The sequence below is a fragment of the Argiope bruennichi genome, chromosome 2, assembly GCF_947563725.1.
Source record: "Argiope bruennichi chromosome 2, qqArgBrue1.1, whole genome shotgun sequence".
NCBI lineage: Eukaryota > Metazoa > Arthropoda > Arachnida > Araneae > Araneidae > Argiope > Argiope bruennichi.
In genome coordinates, this window is record NC_079152.1 from 50,562,767 (window position 1) to 50,581,868 (window position 19,102).

Sequence of the window (19,102 nt, forward strand, 5' to 3'; positions counted from 1 at the left end):
ATACTGATATTCGAAAGCACCTGATATACCCGGCAACCTATTCTCTGCCCATCTGGATGAAACTGGCTAAACTTGCATTTGCGCTGAGATTGGTAGTTGCAGTAACATGAATATGATTCTAAACTAGGATTTCGTTTCTTAAGCAAAGATACTTTATCGATATGTTTGTGACGTTGATTTTCACGGTGATTGACGGGTGGATGAGAAGATGAACGGAAGAGATTTTGATATAGGAGAGGGTGAGAATTCTTCAATGCTATATGCACCGTTTCATTATGTAACGAGCAGAATCTAGGCTTTACCGACCTGATACTTTGGATCAGATTGATACATTATCACCTGATCAAAAAAAATGAGGGGATGGGAATTTCCAATCGGTGCCAATCGAGTTCAGTTCCTGATACTCTTGATCCGTATCAGTTTTGTGTACCTTATATTTTTGCATACCTAATTATAATTCTTTAGGCCGCGATGGTCTGTTGGTAAGTTCTCGGCTTTGGAAATGGATTATTTCAAGTTCAAGATCCGATTCCACCAAAGAACGTCGTGTAAGCGTGTCTGGCGCACGTAAACTTCCTTCCGCTGCTGTGGTGTGGAAGGTTGGAGAAGTGGGTGTGTGCTCAGGTGTCTTTCTCATCATCTGATAGCGGTTCAAAATGGCCCTAGTGTTGCTTTAAAATGGGACGTTAATATATAACTAAACTAAACCTCTAATTTTTTCGGTTTCAATAAATAGGACAACTGTTCAGCTTTATAAATATTTTTTGCCAAATTATTCAGTTATTCCATGGCACTGAATGCAACGAACCCAATTTGTCGTCAGTTGACATCCTAATATAAGTGATGAATTGAATTTCGAATATTAATCCATGGAAAGTCAACGCGTATTTCATCCGAATAATTCTGAAAAGCAAGGAGAGAAAACATGCAAATGGGAGTATGTGAGCTTGAACGAGATATTTATTCCGATTGACCTTCTCTTATGCGACCTTTACTGACGTCTGTAGATTCATATGATAATCGATGCTTTGTCACCTTGATATGAATTATTATGCATACATATTTATGTCACTTCACACATATTCATGCAGTTCAGCCATGTAATGAAATTCGCCAAGCAAAGATGGTTGCAGTTGTTTATCAAGAATTTAAAGACACGAAATCTGAAGGTCAAAAGGTAGAAATGCAATATTTTTTTTCCCTACTCAAGAGTGGATATTTAAGAAAAGAAATTTTCTTGATAAAACACTTTGAAGAATTAAAAATCTGAGAAATTTAAAAGACCTTTAAAAAAAGTGGAAATGGACACCCCGAAGTTTTCTCGCTTACTCTCCAATAAATTTCTTAGCCCCTCCCCGTCCCCGCGGAAAATTGTGGACCTGGGTAAGAACCAAAAATATCTTTCATGATGTTGACGAGCAATAGTTACGAAACATAGATCTTTGGCAGAGATTTTCCTATTTTTACAGAATCTGTTGCATGTTTTGGATATTGTGTATGCTGAATCTATATGTATTTTTCATGACTTTTCGGAGACCGATAGACGCCAAATTTTAAAAACGAAATTGAAGTTGTAGTCACAAGACAGCATACCATATTTCACTGACAAGTTATTGCGTTTATGAATCATTGTGAATCATATTTTAGTTACGTTTATGAATCGTTGAGTTTACGTGCATGTGAAAATAACAAAGGTCAACCGTTTGACAGATTTGGCTCAACGTTTTATAAAAAAAACTATATTGTACATTGCGTACCAAATTTCATCTATCTTGACCTTTGAGTTTTATAGAAATAGAGTTTTTCAGCCTTCGAACAGCTAGACAAACAGACTTCTTATCAATGGACTTCGTTCAAAATTTGATAAATATCTACAAATGTGGTCTAAGTCAACAAATGTGGTCTATATAAGAAAATATAAAAGAAGCATTCTTTTGTTCACATTCCCAAACATTTGCCTAAAATGATATTAACCGAACATTCTCTACAATTTTTCTTTTGTCATTCTTAAAAAAATCTATTGAGATCTATCTAAAACATATTTCTATAAAAATTTGTTGTTAATACTTTTAATTTTCCGTACACGAAGAAAGAGGAAAAAAAATGTAATTGTCAATTCAAACTTGGGATTTTGCCATATCTTTGTTTTTGATTTTCGTGACTCTGAAAAAACACATTTTTGGAGTTACGCCTATCTATGGACACGTTGATTTAAAAACACTTTGAGGAGCAAGGAAGAAATTTGGTAAATGGTCTTTACACAAAATTTATAGATTTCTATCAAATTTTGAATAAAATCCATTCACATGTAGTTTATTTGTTTGTACTACTAGTACAAGTGACCCAGATAATAACAAAAAGCAAAGTAATAAAATATTAAAACAATTCAGTATATAAAGTGTACAACCGTGTCAAATTTTGAACCAAATCCGCTAGTGACACAAAGTCTTAGCATAGAAAATATAATTTTTATCTCACTTTTGGAGATGTAAAAAAGTACAAAATATCCAAATCTCAAAATCAAAATTTTTTTTGTTGATTATAATATTTTTTCTACTTATATTTCATAAACGGGGAAGTAAAAAAATAGTTAAGAGAATAATTATATTTTGACCTTGTGCATGAATGAAATTCACTATTAGTGAACATAAAAAAAAAATTAAAATTTTTTTTTCTTATAATGTATATAGAGATCTTCGGCATGAATTTTTTTACTGAGTTTAGTTTGGTTTAGTTATATTAACGTCCCGTTGTGAAGCAACACTAGGGATATTTTGGGACGGACCTCGTAGTTTTGAACCGTGGTCAGATGACGAGGACGACACCTGAGCTAGCACCCCTTTCTCCACACCACACCAGCGGGAGGACGTTTGGCATGACGGATTTAACGTGCAACAGACCCCCTTTACTCGAAGGTTCTTCGGTGGAATCGGGTCTCGAACCTGAAACCCTACGGCCCACAAGCCGAGACCTTACCACTAGGCCACCGCGGCCCGAATATTTTTCTGAATCTATATGTATGTGTATGCTGAATCTATATGTATTTTTAAACTTATTAGAAACATAATTAAAAGTTGCTAGAAGAGTTAAGTAAATTTAAGTTGAGTAAAATTACAGTTAAAGAAACATAAGTTATTATTAAAGTTATGTACTAGAAACGCAAGTTTGGACTTGAAATAAGGAGTTATGATTTTATGATTCTGTATGTTTTTAGGTCAGATTTATGACATATAGGATTGATTTTGCTTGTTTTTTTTAAAAAAACGTTTTGCTTAAAATTCTATCAGTATCATTTACATATAATAAAAAGAGCGAACCTATAAGTTTTTATGTATGAAATAACATACGTATATATGAATGATATGAATTTATTGAAAAATAAAATATATCGATTTTTTAAATGCAATGTTAGAAAAAAAAAAGAATATTTCCTTAAGTTTATAAATATTGAAAATAGATCATGAATAATGCTGCTATTTATGTTAAAATTTTATCTACGCAAAATTGTGTTCGCAGAAACATATTAATCGAAAATAGTTCTGTTATATATATATCTTATTTACTCAAATTCTTTTTATTTTCTTCCAAATTATTGGATCTTATTACAATTCCAAGAAATGTAATATACTTTGCTGATTCGTCGTATTTTTCTTCCCGAGGAAAAAGTAATATAACACGGAAAAGCTTTTAGATTTACCAGATTAAATATAAAAGCATACTTATCAAAATAAATTGCAAATTTTGCTTAAAAACTGTAAGAGGTGCGTTAAATTACATAAAAATAAAGTCTGGTATTTCAGAAAATTTAAAATGAATTTGCTTTTCCCAGTATAAAATAAATTTTCGATATGAGATATTTTAAGCTTCTAATTTATATATTCAGAAAAAAAGACGAACGAAATGAAACCTAAACGAGGAATAAGTTTTCATATTATTCTGTACTTTGAAATATAATTACTGAATAAAATAAATAAAATAGATAATAAAATTTGTCACTAAAAATTTCTGAAAATAACGAACATTTTTTTTTTTTCGGATTTAAAAAAAAATCGCATTTTTTTTTTCCTTTTCTTTTTTTTAAAAAAAAATACACTACATTTTATTAAATCACATATTTTTTGAAAATATGTAAGATTAAACTTAGATCTCAATTCTAGTTCTAGCTCTCAAATAAACTTAGCTGCCAATAAATGTAGCGAAGTTTACTGCTGTTTAAAGCTCTTCAACTCCATGCTAGACGAGCTATAACTTTTTTTAGACATACATAGATATAACATTCTTTTAAAGATAGATTTAAGAATTCAAAATATTTAATAAATTAATCCTTATCAAATAGATCATTAATAAATAGAAAAATTTATTTAAAATAGATAAAGTAATTTCTTAACTGGTACAATTTTTTTTTTGTTTTTTTTTTTTTTTTTTGTCAAAAAATGAATGAATTAAATCGATTTTATTCAAAAAGCTATTTATTTTCTTCTATATTTATAAAACGGTAAAGAATTAAATTCTGCAGCTTATCATTCAGAATTAAGTTTCTTATTCTACAAGTTTTAAAAAACACTCACTTTTCCTTTTATAACATGAGCAGAAATATAGTTTAAAGATAATAATAATCGGACAATAAATGAAATTTCTCATTCTTGGTTAGAGCTTTTCAAACTCTAATAATAGTTGATATAATTATAGTATGAATTTAAATAGAAATAAGGAAGTAATTCGATGCGAAAGGAAAATATCTTTCGTTACTTTTGGAATACATTCGATCGTGATCTTCAATTTGCGGTAACTATTATAAGAGGATTTTCTACTTATCAAGTGAATTTCATTTAATTTCCGTTTTCAGAAATGAACTGAATACTCGGTTTAATGTTTTGTTCAATGACCGCACGCTCTTATTTTTATTACTTTCGAGATTAAAAATAATAATTTCCCATTTCATTCATTTTTAAAAAAAGCCAACTAAGACTGTATTTTGGAATTAGTAGTTAAAAAATAAGTTAAAGAAGTTTCAGTAAAATTTTATAAAAGAAAAAAAAATCTTCATTTAAAAAGGCTTTCTTTTAAGCTACATTATCTCCAAACAAAACATTTTATTCTGAAAACAATATTCAGAGGATTTGAGTAAACAAATGAAAATAAAAAAAAAGTTAATCCTTAGAAGATTTAATTAAAAAAAAAATGAAGCATGTTGATTTAAGGTTCTTAAGATACAAAAAGGAAATACAAATAAAAATTCCGCTCTCCCTTTCTAAGAGCAGTCACAAAAAAAGAAAGATTGATCGGAGAAAGTCAAGGTTTTATAATTAAAAGTGTTTTCCCAATTTAACTAAAAAAATATGTTTAAAGAATGAAAGAAACTAAATTATATCCCTTATAAATAATTTAATTTAGTTATATTAACGTCCCGTTTTAAAGCAACATTAAGGCTATTTTAGGATGGGCTTCGTAATTTTGAACAGCGGTCAGATGATGACGGCGCCCCCTTCTCCAAGCTTCCGCACTCCGCCAATGGGAGGGTGCTTGTCCACCATTGTTCGGGAGGGCACCATTGTTCTTCGGTAGAATCGGGTATGAACTTGAAATCTTCCGGTTCCGAAGACGAGAACTTACCACCAAGCCATCGCGACCCCCATTATAAATAAATTTTAGAGCATAACACTAGAATGACAAGCCCTCCGAAATAAATCACATACATAAAAAAAAAGAACATATGAAATTTTGTGCGGTTTTAGGCTTTAATTCATACGTCATAATATATGTTCAGATTGTATCATTTAATTCATTTTTTTATGTCTATATGTTTGAGACGAATTCAGTTTCTTAAACTTTCTTAAATATATTTATTTCATCAATTACTGAAACTCAAACTTTTAAATTAGTCTTATCTTAAATTCTGAGCTGCATGAGTTTTTGGCTTTTTCCATACTTTTCCAGATCTAATTTCTGTAATTTCAATCGTTTAATATTGAACTTCTATGTCACATAAAAATCACACACCTGTAAGAAATGTGAGCTGAGCTATTTTTATTTTTTATGTCGGAAATGCATAAGAAGAAATTATTCTAATAATCGAAAATTGTAATAACGAGATTTTGACGGATCCCCAATTTTTAACTTTCTCTTAGACCGTCATCACATATTTGGCAGCCATGCCTACCTGCCAGTTAACACCATACTCAAATAACACTTTGAGCCAGACTTATGAAATTTTGCATGTAGTACTTATACCAAATTTATTAATTTCTTTAAAATTTTACAGGAAATTTGTATATTCGAATGCATTCTAACATCATAACTACAAACCAAAATGAAGTTCCTCAAATAAAATTTGATATACAGTTTCAATGTCTATGTAATGTGTAGATCTGTAACACATATTGAACCAAATATGTCAAAAGCTTGACAGTCTGTCTGTATATTTGAAAATATGTAAGTGTAATGACTAAAAAAAACAACAATATAGATAAATAAAATGTAATATGTAATCTTATGATAATAATTGTAGTTCAAAACCAAAGTTTGGTTCAATATATCCAATAAATATCCAAAATGCATATTCAATTTTTTCATAATACGTTACAAAGCTCACTACTCCCACGTAACGGACATTGAAAATAAAAATGTCAGAAATGAGGTGTCTAAAGTCTTACACAAGACCCACAAAACCAACAAACCACAAAACTAACAAAATTAGGGTATATACTTGAAAATTCGGGGGAAACGCATTTTAAGGTACGAAAAGAATCCCTTCTCTAACTATATAAACTCTAAACGTGCTCCCACAATCTAGTTCCCGATCTTTCACATAGTTCTGATCGAAGATGGGCACAGAATGAAAAGACAATCAGTAAAATAAGATCATCAGAACAGAACTGAAGTGCGGATAAATTGAATGCATTACAATTTAAAAAAGTACAAAAATAATACATAAAACTGTAAAAAAAAGCTCATTTTTGTATTTTATTTCATAAAAATCATTTTCTTGTTTTGTTTTTGTATATCATTTCATGCTTACAATAGATTATATACTAGACCCTTTTGACAACCAGTTCACCGGAAACATTGGCTGCTGAAAGCTTTAAAGGCCACGATGGTCTGGTGGTAAGGTCTCGGCTCACGTATCAGAAGGATCCGGGTTCAAGACCCGATTAAATTGAAAAATGGTTGTGTAATTGGCCCTGGTGTGAGTTAAATTAGTCAAGATCAAATACCTTCCTGCTACTGCAGTGTGGAAGTTTAGAGAGGGGGTGCCAACTCAGATGTCATTCCCCTCATCTGACCACGGTCTATCCTAAAATAGTCTTAGAATTACTTTAAAAGGGACATTGAAATAACTAAATAAAGCTTAATCGTCTCTTACAAAGATGTGAGATTTAATTGAAGCAAAAATGATTAACTTCCAATTATTGCAATGATACTCAAGATGAAATTGAATACATTTATTATGATAAAAATAATAGAAGCTCAGCATTAAAATTTTTTGTGAACTGCAGAATATATTTCACAATTTGTGTTGAAGTTCAGATGATTATTCAATAAAAACTTCTCCGATTTAAAAATAAAAATAAAAATTGCAATCTTAATACAGAAAAGAGCGAAATTTTTTGAAAATAATATTTTTTTGTTTATTTCTGAGTTAAGTATTATTTATAAGTAGAAACAACAGCAACAAAATCCCCCCCCCCAAATATTAAAGATATTTTAAACAGAAATTTATGCAGCATCTGAAAGAAAGCAATATATATATTTTTTTTCGTCACCAATTTAGGAAATTTCAAGATAAAATATTTGTAATAACAATGAAATATAGTGATTTAAAATAAGCTTCAAGATATTTAAAAAATTATTGCTACTATACAGAAAAATATACAAGAAGGATTCAAATGATATCATTAAAAAGTTAAATTTTTGAATTTCAACAAGATTATGTACTGTTATAATATTTTACCCAGAAATTTAGTTTCCAGAATTAGTTTACCCAATTACCCCAGAAAACACCGTAACATCATTTAATTTTTAATTATTTAAAATTCCAACTATTTTTTAGAAAACAAATCCCTAGGTCCATATTTTCACCCTCCAAAGTACATTCAGTCAAGTTTGGAAGCACTAGAATCACACATGTCTTTTTTATTAGTAGGCATATGTTTGCACATACGTCTTATTTAATTAAGACACATGGGATAAAATTTTATATTTTCCACACTTTTGTTTTTTTCCCCACACATTTATTCTTTTTTATTTTCATTTTGTATTTTTGTGTTTATGTATTTGTAATAAATTTAATTGATGTGCATTTATTAATTTCTTTATTTTCCAACTTTTAAATTTCAAATTTTAAGATTTTTACTGTGATTACAAAGGCGCACACTCACTATGAATTGTATATTCATCTAAATTTAGATGCACGCTGCGTTCGCAATGCATGCAGTTGACAAAATCTAAATATATACAAATTATACAGGTGGAAATTTACACAAATTAGGCTTATTATATAACACAATAGAATACAATTAGGATCGATTGAGAATTATTACACGGATCTTTTAAATGGCTTAACTGGACTAGTTTAATCTTAAACCATATTGCTTACACGATTTTATTACCTTTTGAATTTTGATTATTTTTGTTTACGCCTTCAGCATTTTTTAGCTTTGTATAAAAAGCATTTTATAAACATTTTTTTTAATTACTTGCAAAAAGTATTCATTTTTATAGTTACAACTGTTCTTTCCTAAGCCTTTCAACATACTTCACATCTTTATATTCAAGGACACTTTTTCTTTAAAAGTTATGCCTTATTTTATTTTGTTGTTACTACCTCTTAATTCGGAAAATTATTTTGGATATGAAGCAGTCAATTGTTTGAATGAAAAATTACACTACATTTATGTTGTTTACTACAATTAGTTTGTTTCGCATGAAATTGAATTTACTATCTAAAAATGGAAATAAGGAGCAAACTAAAAATGTGAAAAAATTAAAAAAAATGGCAAGCATCAATTTGAAGATTATATGAATAAGCCTATTTTTAGTTAAATTCTAGCATTTTTAAATATAAGAAATTTTAAAGTAATAATTTTTTTAAACATAAGATATGAGATGATCTTAAAGAAAATTATTTTCAACTTATGAAGTCTACGTTTAGTTCTTTTAAATGTTTTGAGTGAGATTTAAGGATTGAAACACTCTGTAAAAAGGAATTCTTTTAGAAGAACAAAAATATTATTTTTGCAAAATTATGGCTTTTCGGAAACTGTGACATAATAATTGCTATTAATCGAAATTTTTGACGTTTTGGATTATAACGGCTCCAGAAGAAATAAAAAACGATGATACTCAAGGTATTTTTATTGCTTGCAGCTACGAACCTAATAAATCCTCTTTAGTTTTCTGAAATAATCTTCAAACCACATTATTAACATCCAAAATTAATTCCATCGTAATTCTTTCTTTCAAGATTCGAGCGATTCTATAAAACTAAACTCATTTTAAATTTTCGAAGAACGACAGGTGTTTCATTTCCCACCCTTCGAAACAATTTTATTCTGAGCGGTTTTACATAAATTACTCTCTAATTATCTGCTAAAGAACTCAACTTCAGAATTTCAATTGTGTCAACTGTGGATGAAAAATAACAATACTTCTGTTGAAAATATGACAAAGAATAACAAATTAATTTATAATTATCTTGCTTTATTCATAATAACATTGAAAAATCGATAACACTGTGAGGCTAAGCGAAGCGAATTCTAATGGAAACGAATTCTCCTCTTCAGTTTGGGAAAAAAAATAATGTATTAGACATTTATTTCAAAAGAATGGGAAGGACTGCAAGATTAAATTTTCAGAAAAATAATTTATATTTTGAAAATTTAATTATTTTGCGTCTGTTAGTGGATGGTGAATTGTATTTAATCTAAAACTGATCTATTCATTTTATAAAAGATAACAATAAACAATTATTATGCATATTACAGAATAAATAATATTAGTTTGGATTCAAGCAATCATATTAGAAAGAATTAAGTTTTATTTCAAATTTTGTCATGGGAAATGGTTTGTATGTAGATTTTAGAATAAAGAATTTGATTTGAAATATAATATGTTACTTGTTTAGTCATAGAATAAATACGATATTATGAATAATTACGATATTATCTAAACAATTTTGATCAGCTAGAATAAGCGTTCCGGCAACCATTATTAAAAACTATATTGATTGTATTATGATTAACTGGATTAATATTCCGTGTCTAAAACATATGGATGCTATATTGAGACGCCCCTCGGATTATTAACTGTAATCAGGAGACAACGACAACACTTGAACTAACGTCTTCCTTTCAAATTTCAATACGGTAGAAGACCATGTGATGAGACGATTTTAGAAAGATTGAAAAGTTTGAAATAGGAACCAAGCTAAGTGCCATTTTATTATATTGAATTAGAAATAATTCATCAAAATAACTGAGTTATTCCTCAATAGTAAGACTCTCGAAAAATAGTTGTTTTTGCAATTAAAAATTTGTGACGTATTTTAGAATAAAATTATATTAATACTTAGAATTAATCTTTAATTAAATTGAGTTCAAATATTTGTCTATTTATAAAAAAAGCTTAATAGAAGAAGAAAAAAAAAAAAAACTGAAATTCAGTCGCGCACTTGCATGAAAGAAAAACAATGAAGAATTATTGGATACATGTATAAAATATAAACTGTTTGATTTGATATGAATTTCATATAAATTTTTACTACATTTATTGTTGTTGTCATTATTGTTGTAGTACTACATTTATTAAATTTATCTATAAAGTTTTTCTTGAAAGTAGCAGAGATCTTATAATAAAGATAATAGAAAAAAAACTTTCTTGATATGGGGAGTAATTTTATCTCTTTACATTGGAAATTTATTAAACTATTAAATAGGTGTCACATTTCACTTCACTTCATATATATAAAAAACATTTTAATCAATATTTTTATCCATGTAGAAATGAGATTTTTTTTTTATTTCGTTTAAATTGGTTTTTTTTTATTCAAATAGAGATTTGAGTATAAAATATTCTATAAATCGATACAAAAGTCAGACACCATTTCAATACTAGAGGTTAAATGTTCTACAGCTCATGAAAAAAATTGAATTGAAAATCGTAATCCGCTGAAATATAAACAGTTATTATTTACAAGTTATTATTACAAGTTTATTATTTACATGTAAATTGATTTTTTTATTGATAAGAGCAAAATTACCTTTCATCTTTCTCTTTTTTTAAAAAAATTATCGCATTATTTTGTACATGTATTTAAGATTTATGAACTAAAAGAAGTTGTTTGACTTACGACGTCAACAATTTTTTTTTCAATGCTAAAAAACGAACACGAGATCTGCTTCGTTCTACATTCAGTTTCAACTAAATGGTTTTGAAATGATCCGTCTTTTAGAACCTATCACTGAATGTTTGGCAACTACAGTAGCAACTTCACAATTACTCTGAAGGTTTGCGAAAGTCGATGACTTCTGAAAATAAGCAGTTCTTGTTCGCGAAAAGACAATGGTCTTTGAACTATCAACTTGATGCCCTTGACTTCAATTCAGACCTACATACAAGAACCCACATATTTTACATTCTACTGAAAGCGAAACTAGTTGGGGGAAAAAAAAAAGATAACTTACACGAATGAAGCATAAATTGAAAACAGATTCGTATTTCGAGTAACTGCAACAACTGCCCATTTCGATTGTAGATTTCGGCCGAGGGGAAAAAAATAGAATTCAAACTTTGAATCTATTTTAGTTCTGTATCTAATATTTAGAATTTTATTTCCAGTTTCAAGGTTTTCCTGATGATAAGGGATGCCTAAAGGTAGGTGACTACGTTGAACAGTCAATTCTTGATGAAATTTTCGAAAATATTTTCATTTAATATGTTTAATATTTAAATAACTTTTTTTATAAAATCGTCTGAATTTTTTTCCTATTTCCATTGTTTTGGTAGTTATATTGAATTTTATATTTGTATATTTTGTTTAAATGCTATATAAGAATTCCAAATTACTATTTTTTCAAATTATAAATTTTGGTACTATCTTCTTGAAAAAAATCCATAAACTGAAATCCGATGCTTATTTATTTTTATTTAAATTTTCTATGATAGCTTCTAAATATATATTTCGTAGATTCTGAATGATGAATTATCAATCTGTTGAGTTAAAAATATTTTGTAATTATTTCAATGCATCAATCATAAAAATTGAAAATTTCACCTTATTTATCAGTTGACTCCAGTATTCAAAAACAGGATCGAAATATTACTTTTTTTCTTAATTCCATTAATTCAGAAATTTGGTAATAATGCATTTCTTAAATTATCTGCAAAATTTTGTATAAACTTAATGAATATCTAAACTATAAAGACTTTTGCTTTCTATTTCTTTTTAGCAAAAAAGACCATATTTCTTTAAAATTTTTTTAAATAGTTTTAACTTTTAACCGATTCTTTTTGTTTTTAATAAGTCTTTTTTCAACATACTTTAAGCAAAAATTAAAAAATATAATTACAGTTTTCAAAAATTTATTTGAAACGCGTCATATACCATAAAAGTATAAGAGAAAACTTTAAATATCAAAAAATAATTTACAATTTTTTTCTCTGATTGTTAAAACTTCTTGCATTTAAAAAAATAAATACATAGTTTAAATAAATACATTGTTGTAAATACATTGTTTATTTATCATTTAATATTGTGTTTTGCTTTTTAATGTCTCTGTTCAGATAAACGATATCTTTGATAATACAACGATTTAAATTTTGATACTGAGTGACCCTTAGGAAAAAATTCTTTAATAGAAATTTTCGATTATAAGACGTTAAACAAATGTGATAACAGATTACTAATACTTTATTTCATCGCCGAAATTTGTCATGTTTAATATTAATTATTTGGGTTGAAATAATAGCACAAAATTTCTTTCTACCACACATTCTTTGAACCAAACAAAAACCGTAAATTCAATTTAAACCCTTCGGATTTGATTATGATTCGGACGCGCACATCGAATTATTGAATTTTTAATTTTAAATCTAAGATTAAGTGAGAATTAAAACACCAAAATCACTTAAAAATACTTTGATGTCTCAAAAGGTCTTATATAGGAATTAATAAATTTCCCAAATAGATGTGTCCTCTGATTTGAAAATTAAATAAATTGGTAAGTCAAGGAGTTAATGCACTCATAATTCTATTCAATACAATAGTCAAATTTGAAAAAAAAATATGCAGAATATTATGATGTCTATTCTTTTTTTAATGAATTAAGCTGCAAGAGTTATTATTTCCGATTCCAAGGATTCTAACACATTATTTTAATTGACATATTTATGAAAGATTCCATATAACAATAACGGTAAGTAAAAATAAATTATCAAAATAAAAATGGATTAAATTTGGATAAAATGATAATGTTATATCTAAACTTCATTTCATATGCATATATGATGAAAAAAAATCCTCTTTATATTCATTAGTTCTGACGTTTTCATTCAAAAATCAACGAACTGAAAGGAAGGATTATTAATAGTTTGATAATATTCTTTGAAATAGAAATAATTATTGCGACCTATCATTTACTAGTTCGTTTAACAATAATTCCCTGATTAGGATCTAGTAAATAATGTGGAAAATGAAGAAAGTCAACTTCTTTTTCAATTACATTACATACCAATGCAGGTTTCGAATGATTAAGCATATCCTATTGTTTATAGTTTAAAATCTAAATAAGATTAAAAGCGATTTAAAAAAGAAAAATTTTCATGATATCATTATATATTCAAATTATTGAAGAAGTTGTTCCAAATATAGTATTTGAGAAATTCTTAAGTTACAAAGAGAATGTACGTTAAAAGCATTTGTTAACCATAGCCTGAGATAATTATAACATTAACTTTAATAGTGATTTATTTTCAGAAAAAACTTATGAAGTACTCAGAACTTTTAGAAAATAGAAATTCACTCAGAAAATAGAAATTAAATGCAAACGACAAAACAATTCAGAATTCCCCTCCACATCCTACACCAAATCAAAAAGCAATTCATTGAAAATTTCGGAAATTTGAAATGGAATGAATAGTTAATTTTTATTTGCAATTAATAGATGGCATCATCTTTATTCAAAATAAAGTTCAAATTAAAATATCGTGTGCATTAAAGAATTGCTTCATAAAAAGAGTTAAGAAGAAAATAAACAATTTTAAAGGCGCAGTTTGTTAGCAAACCTATATTTAAAAAAAGTTTTAAAATACAAGTTAACATTCAAAGGAAAAAAAGAGCTTTGCAGCTAAAATGAATACTTAAACTGTAAATTTTTTAATGAAAAGCTCACAAAAACATATATTGGAATTTCATAAAGGTAGACTGAAAGACTTGAATTTTTTCGAGAGTTTGTTAAGTTTTGTTCAGTGCTCTTAAATGCTTTTATTTTAAGAAATTTAAATCGAATACAAATATGAAGTTAACATTTTGAACTTAGACTACACTTAAATCTAATCAAGAAGTAAATTTCAGATTATAAATTTAACTATGAATATGAAAATTATTTGTAAAATCACATTTTTTTTAAAAATTATTATTAATTTTTTTCATTATCAAGAAAAATTCATTGAAAAAACTGCCTATCCTAATGTTCAATATTTTTTACGAAAAATACTCTTCTAAATTAAATATGCAAAATTATAATTAAAATTAGTTGTCAAATAAACTGTTCTCATTAAAAGTCAGCATTTGTCATATTTAAATGAGATAGACAACGGAAACACTGTAATACAAACAACGGAAATGCATTTTTGATCATTAAATTAAAAGTTGAATTAAATAATTAAATCACAAAGAAAGTCATATAAATAAGACAATATTTCCAGTACGAAAATATAAATAAAGATTTGTCCTTTTCTGTTTCTAATATTATATGCTAATGTTTTTAATAATATTATTAAATATATTTAAGTAAATACTATTGATTCATGTGCAATTAACATGGATTTGTTATAAAGTAATGAGATAAAATGAAATTAAAATATGAAATTTGAATTCGCAAAAGATTAAAAAAAAGTATCTGAATCCAATGTTTATATTATGACATATAATAAAGAATATTTATTACCTAGTAACAAATTTGAATTATAAAAAATATATTGAATCCATAAATACTACGCATTCAAATAATTCTTTAAACGATAACAAATCGCCTATAAAGAAATGTTGGCTCATTAGATAGTATAGAAAAGAAAATAATTCAGTGATTAAATGATAAGTATTTTATAATAAATAAGTGCATTCTTATGCCTTAACTCTTTATCTTGAATGTTTTAAATGTAATTATAATTGATGAGAACACATAATGTTTTTAATATTATTTAATATAGTATTCTTAAAAGTTTTTAAGATCAATAAAGTATCATCAGAAAACACAACAAACAGTGAAATAATTTAAATTTTCTTGAATTGCTGTTTAAATTAATTTCTTCCCAAATGGTAAAACTTTATCTGAGAAATAATCTATTCATCTTTGCGAAATTTCGACAGATGATTTTTTTTTACTTCAAAAAAAGAAAAAGAAAATAAATACACACATTTATTTTCTTTGTCACGAGGAAGAAAATTAATTCCATATGAATTAAACATGCCAAAAATATTTTAACAAATATATTGAGTTATTTGACGATTTCAGCTTATCTAAGACAACTCCATAATTTGGTTTTTGATATTTTGTAGAATTAGAAGAATTCGACATTTTGTAGAATATTGAACAGCGTTGTTTTTCCCAAGCTTAGAATTATGTGAAATAAAAATCGCTTGATATCTAAGTCAATAATATAATTTGACAATTTGATGTCTTCAAATATAAACGCTTAAATTATTTAGAAAATAAAAAATTTCGAAATACAGAATTCATAAAACGAAGGAAAAAAATGGAAAGCATTCACTATATTTTTTAATTTCTATTTATTTTTTTTTATTTCTATTTTTTTTTTATTTTTTTTTATTTCTATTAATTTTATTTCTATTTATTTTATTTCTATTTATTTTTCTATTAATTTATTTCTATTTATTTTAATCGTTACTAAACATATTATTAGTACTGGAATAAAATAAAAGAAATTGATTCGGAAATTTTCTTAAATTCAAAAAAATAAAAATTACAAAATATGTTATTAAATAACTGTTTATTTTTTAATTATCTTAAATTATTCTAAATAAAGTCAAAGAAATAAAAAAAATGTTTTTCGAAGTAATTCAAATTTGTCACTTTTCTCTAGTTTATCAAAACTAAATGTTTTTGAAGTAGATAACAATTTTTAGTTCCTGTTCGAAACTGCGACCCCATTGAGGCATCAGGCTACATAGCATACATCAAAACAACCCACCACGCAACTGAAGAATGAAATATTTAAAACTGACAAATGCGGCCTTGAAATTTGTGCACCAGTTCCTTCAAAGACTGGCTCTCTAACCTCAATCTCTTCGCCCAGCATGCTGCACTACAAACAGTTACATATCCCTAAAATGTGTAACAGTGCACCGTAAGGCAACACTATAACACTTAAGCGAACTTAACTGAAGAAGCAATTTATTCCAACAGGTAATTAAAAACAATCAACTTACCTTTCGATTGAGTAAGAAGAGAATTGGAGAATCAATGGTCCGTGACAATCATCACGACCTAGACTGTTTTGTTTTTTCTCTATCTTTTTACTTTAATAGAAGGTCAAACAACTGATAGTTTTCTACTTATTTCATTTCCTTCTTACTAATTCCGTGGCAGAAAGCGAACACAATATTTACAGAACAATATTCGAGAAGAGCGGGAAAAAAATAGTCGAATGGCAGACGATTTCTGCATGCAGTGGAGAGTTTAGTTATCTCCTTTTCAGCTGCGCTTTATCGTTTGCTCAGAGTTGGAAGTGAACGATACTCTTCACTCAGAGATGCTGGTGGAAGTGCATGTGGAAGGGGGTCGAGGGGAAGTGAGGAGGCGAGTGCCAAGAAACGCGTGCACGTGACCAGCGCAACCGGTGACGACACTCCCGGGCAGGTGAATCGCAGTTTCGTCATCGAGCGCAAAAAAAGTTCTCACCCTCCCTCACGCAATCTTAAAGAAATATAGTTTGGTTTCGAAGTTTCTATCGAACCCCTGCTTCGTTCAGAAAGAGTAGAAAGATTCCATTTCTAAAGATTTGCTCAGTCATGAAATATTCTTGCAAAAAAAAAAAAAAAGAAGTCTGTTAGAAAAACGTTCAGTGGCACTACACCTGTCATTTGAGAATGCGAACTTTTTTGGATAATTGAACTGCTGTATTTTATAAATAAATTCAGTTAGTGAGTGTGTTAACAGATGTTCAAAATAATGAAAGTGCAGAATAGATCAAAATTTTGACACGAGCAGATGCTTTTGTTTCCGCTTCTGTTCGAGTTTTTTCAACCAATTTTTATAGCGTTCTTTATCAAATATTTTCAGATTTAATTAGTTAGAACAAATCCATAGTTTAATCGAATATAAATCAAAGCCTACAGATTAGAATTTAGAATTTGACTAAGGATTGGCTATAGCTATTTGACTACGGATTTAAGCTTTTATTCCTGTTTCTAATAAAATCAAGGCGTTTTTTTCGTGTTTCTAATCTACAGTTTCAAGGAGTTTTATTTAATTTTTTTTTATTATTATTGTCAACATGGTATTTGTATTAAAAATTATCCGTTTAGATTATACTGAACTATTTCAAGGATAATATCTTATTTTCGATAATCGTGATAATACAATTGGCGATTTATTAACAGTTCGATATAAAGGACAACCTTGCAGCCAAATTAATTCATTAAATCTAGTGTTTACTAAATCATTTTGTCATGCTTAGTTTTTTTTTAATTCACTATTTTAACTATCTTAAATCCAATATTAATTAGTTTTTAATTTTTTTCATATTTTATCATATTTATTTTAAGATGATGTATCCAACAAATAAAAATTTGCAATTTTAGATTTTCTGCCTCATTCCACAATAAATATAATTAGATATGAATATGTTGATAATAAGTAGAAATTAATGCATTATTCTTTAAACAAATAAATAAGGAATATTTTTACTGGACCGAAAAGTATACAATTGTTCAGATTAATATGATTCTTTAAAAATATTTAATTTATAACAATAGTTGCTTACTGCTTATATAATAGCTTCTCGCCATCCTTTTGTAGCTTATATCTATATTTTCATAAAAAAAATATCTATATTTTCATAAATTTCTATAAAAAAAAAGATGATAGACTTAACATAAAACAATAATGGTTGATGTTGCTGATATTTTTTTAATTTGTATTTTCATTTTCGTTTATTTAAGAAATGATGTTTCTTCTCAGAAATTTAAATTCTTATATATAATCACAAAAATATATAATCACTTTAATCCGAGTTCAATATAGACAACAAATTTCAACAATGTAACAACAATGCTTTTAAAAAGATTTAAAATTTCATAGTATATATTCTGAATTTTTTGGGGAAATTGTATATTTCTTAGCAAGTTGCAAAATATTTTCCAAACTTTAACTCACTGCTCTAATTATTTAAAGTTTTATATAGCTACGATGAAGAATATTTCATTAAAAATTAATTATATTAATACAAAATTTGATTTATCATATACGATTTTAATCCTTTAAATTACATATTTTTTCCTTGTGCTTAAAAAAAAATTTTAATTTCCTGTATTCTGCATTAAAATATGTGTAAAATATTAAATAATAGGCAAATGTATATTGAGCACGTAAAAGTTCCACGAATTTTAAAAAATAAAACTGAAATACAGAATAATTTAAAAAGCTCTAATATATTATTGTGCTAAAGTAAAATATATTCAAAATATTATTGCAAATATCCTATATGTATTGTAATTAAATTCTTCTTGCTTTAAAGCAGTTTAGTTTTAACTGTCTACCGTAGTTTCATATGCTAAATATTCAAATAATTAACATGAAATGTTTTATATCAATTTTGAAAGGATATTATTGCAAGATATGATAAAAAGTTGCAAAGATAAAAT

General features: G+C 27.2%; 1 protein-coding gene across 1 annotated transcript in view; it reads right to left on the reverse strand.

Moving 5' to 3' along the window:
• LOC129957312 (uncharacterized) overlaps positions 1 to 16,997 on the reverse strand; it is a 218,818-nt gene extending 201,821 nt beyond the window's left edge. The window contains exon 1 of the mRNA XM_056069591.1: positions 16,667 to 16,997. The gene's annotated coding sequence lies outside the window, so the exon portion shown is untranslated. The remainder of the gene's footprint in view (positions 1 to 16,666) is intronic.
• Positions 16,998 to 19,102: the final 2,105 nt, after the last annotated feature.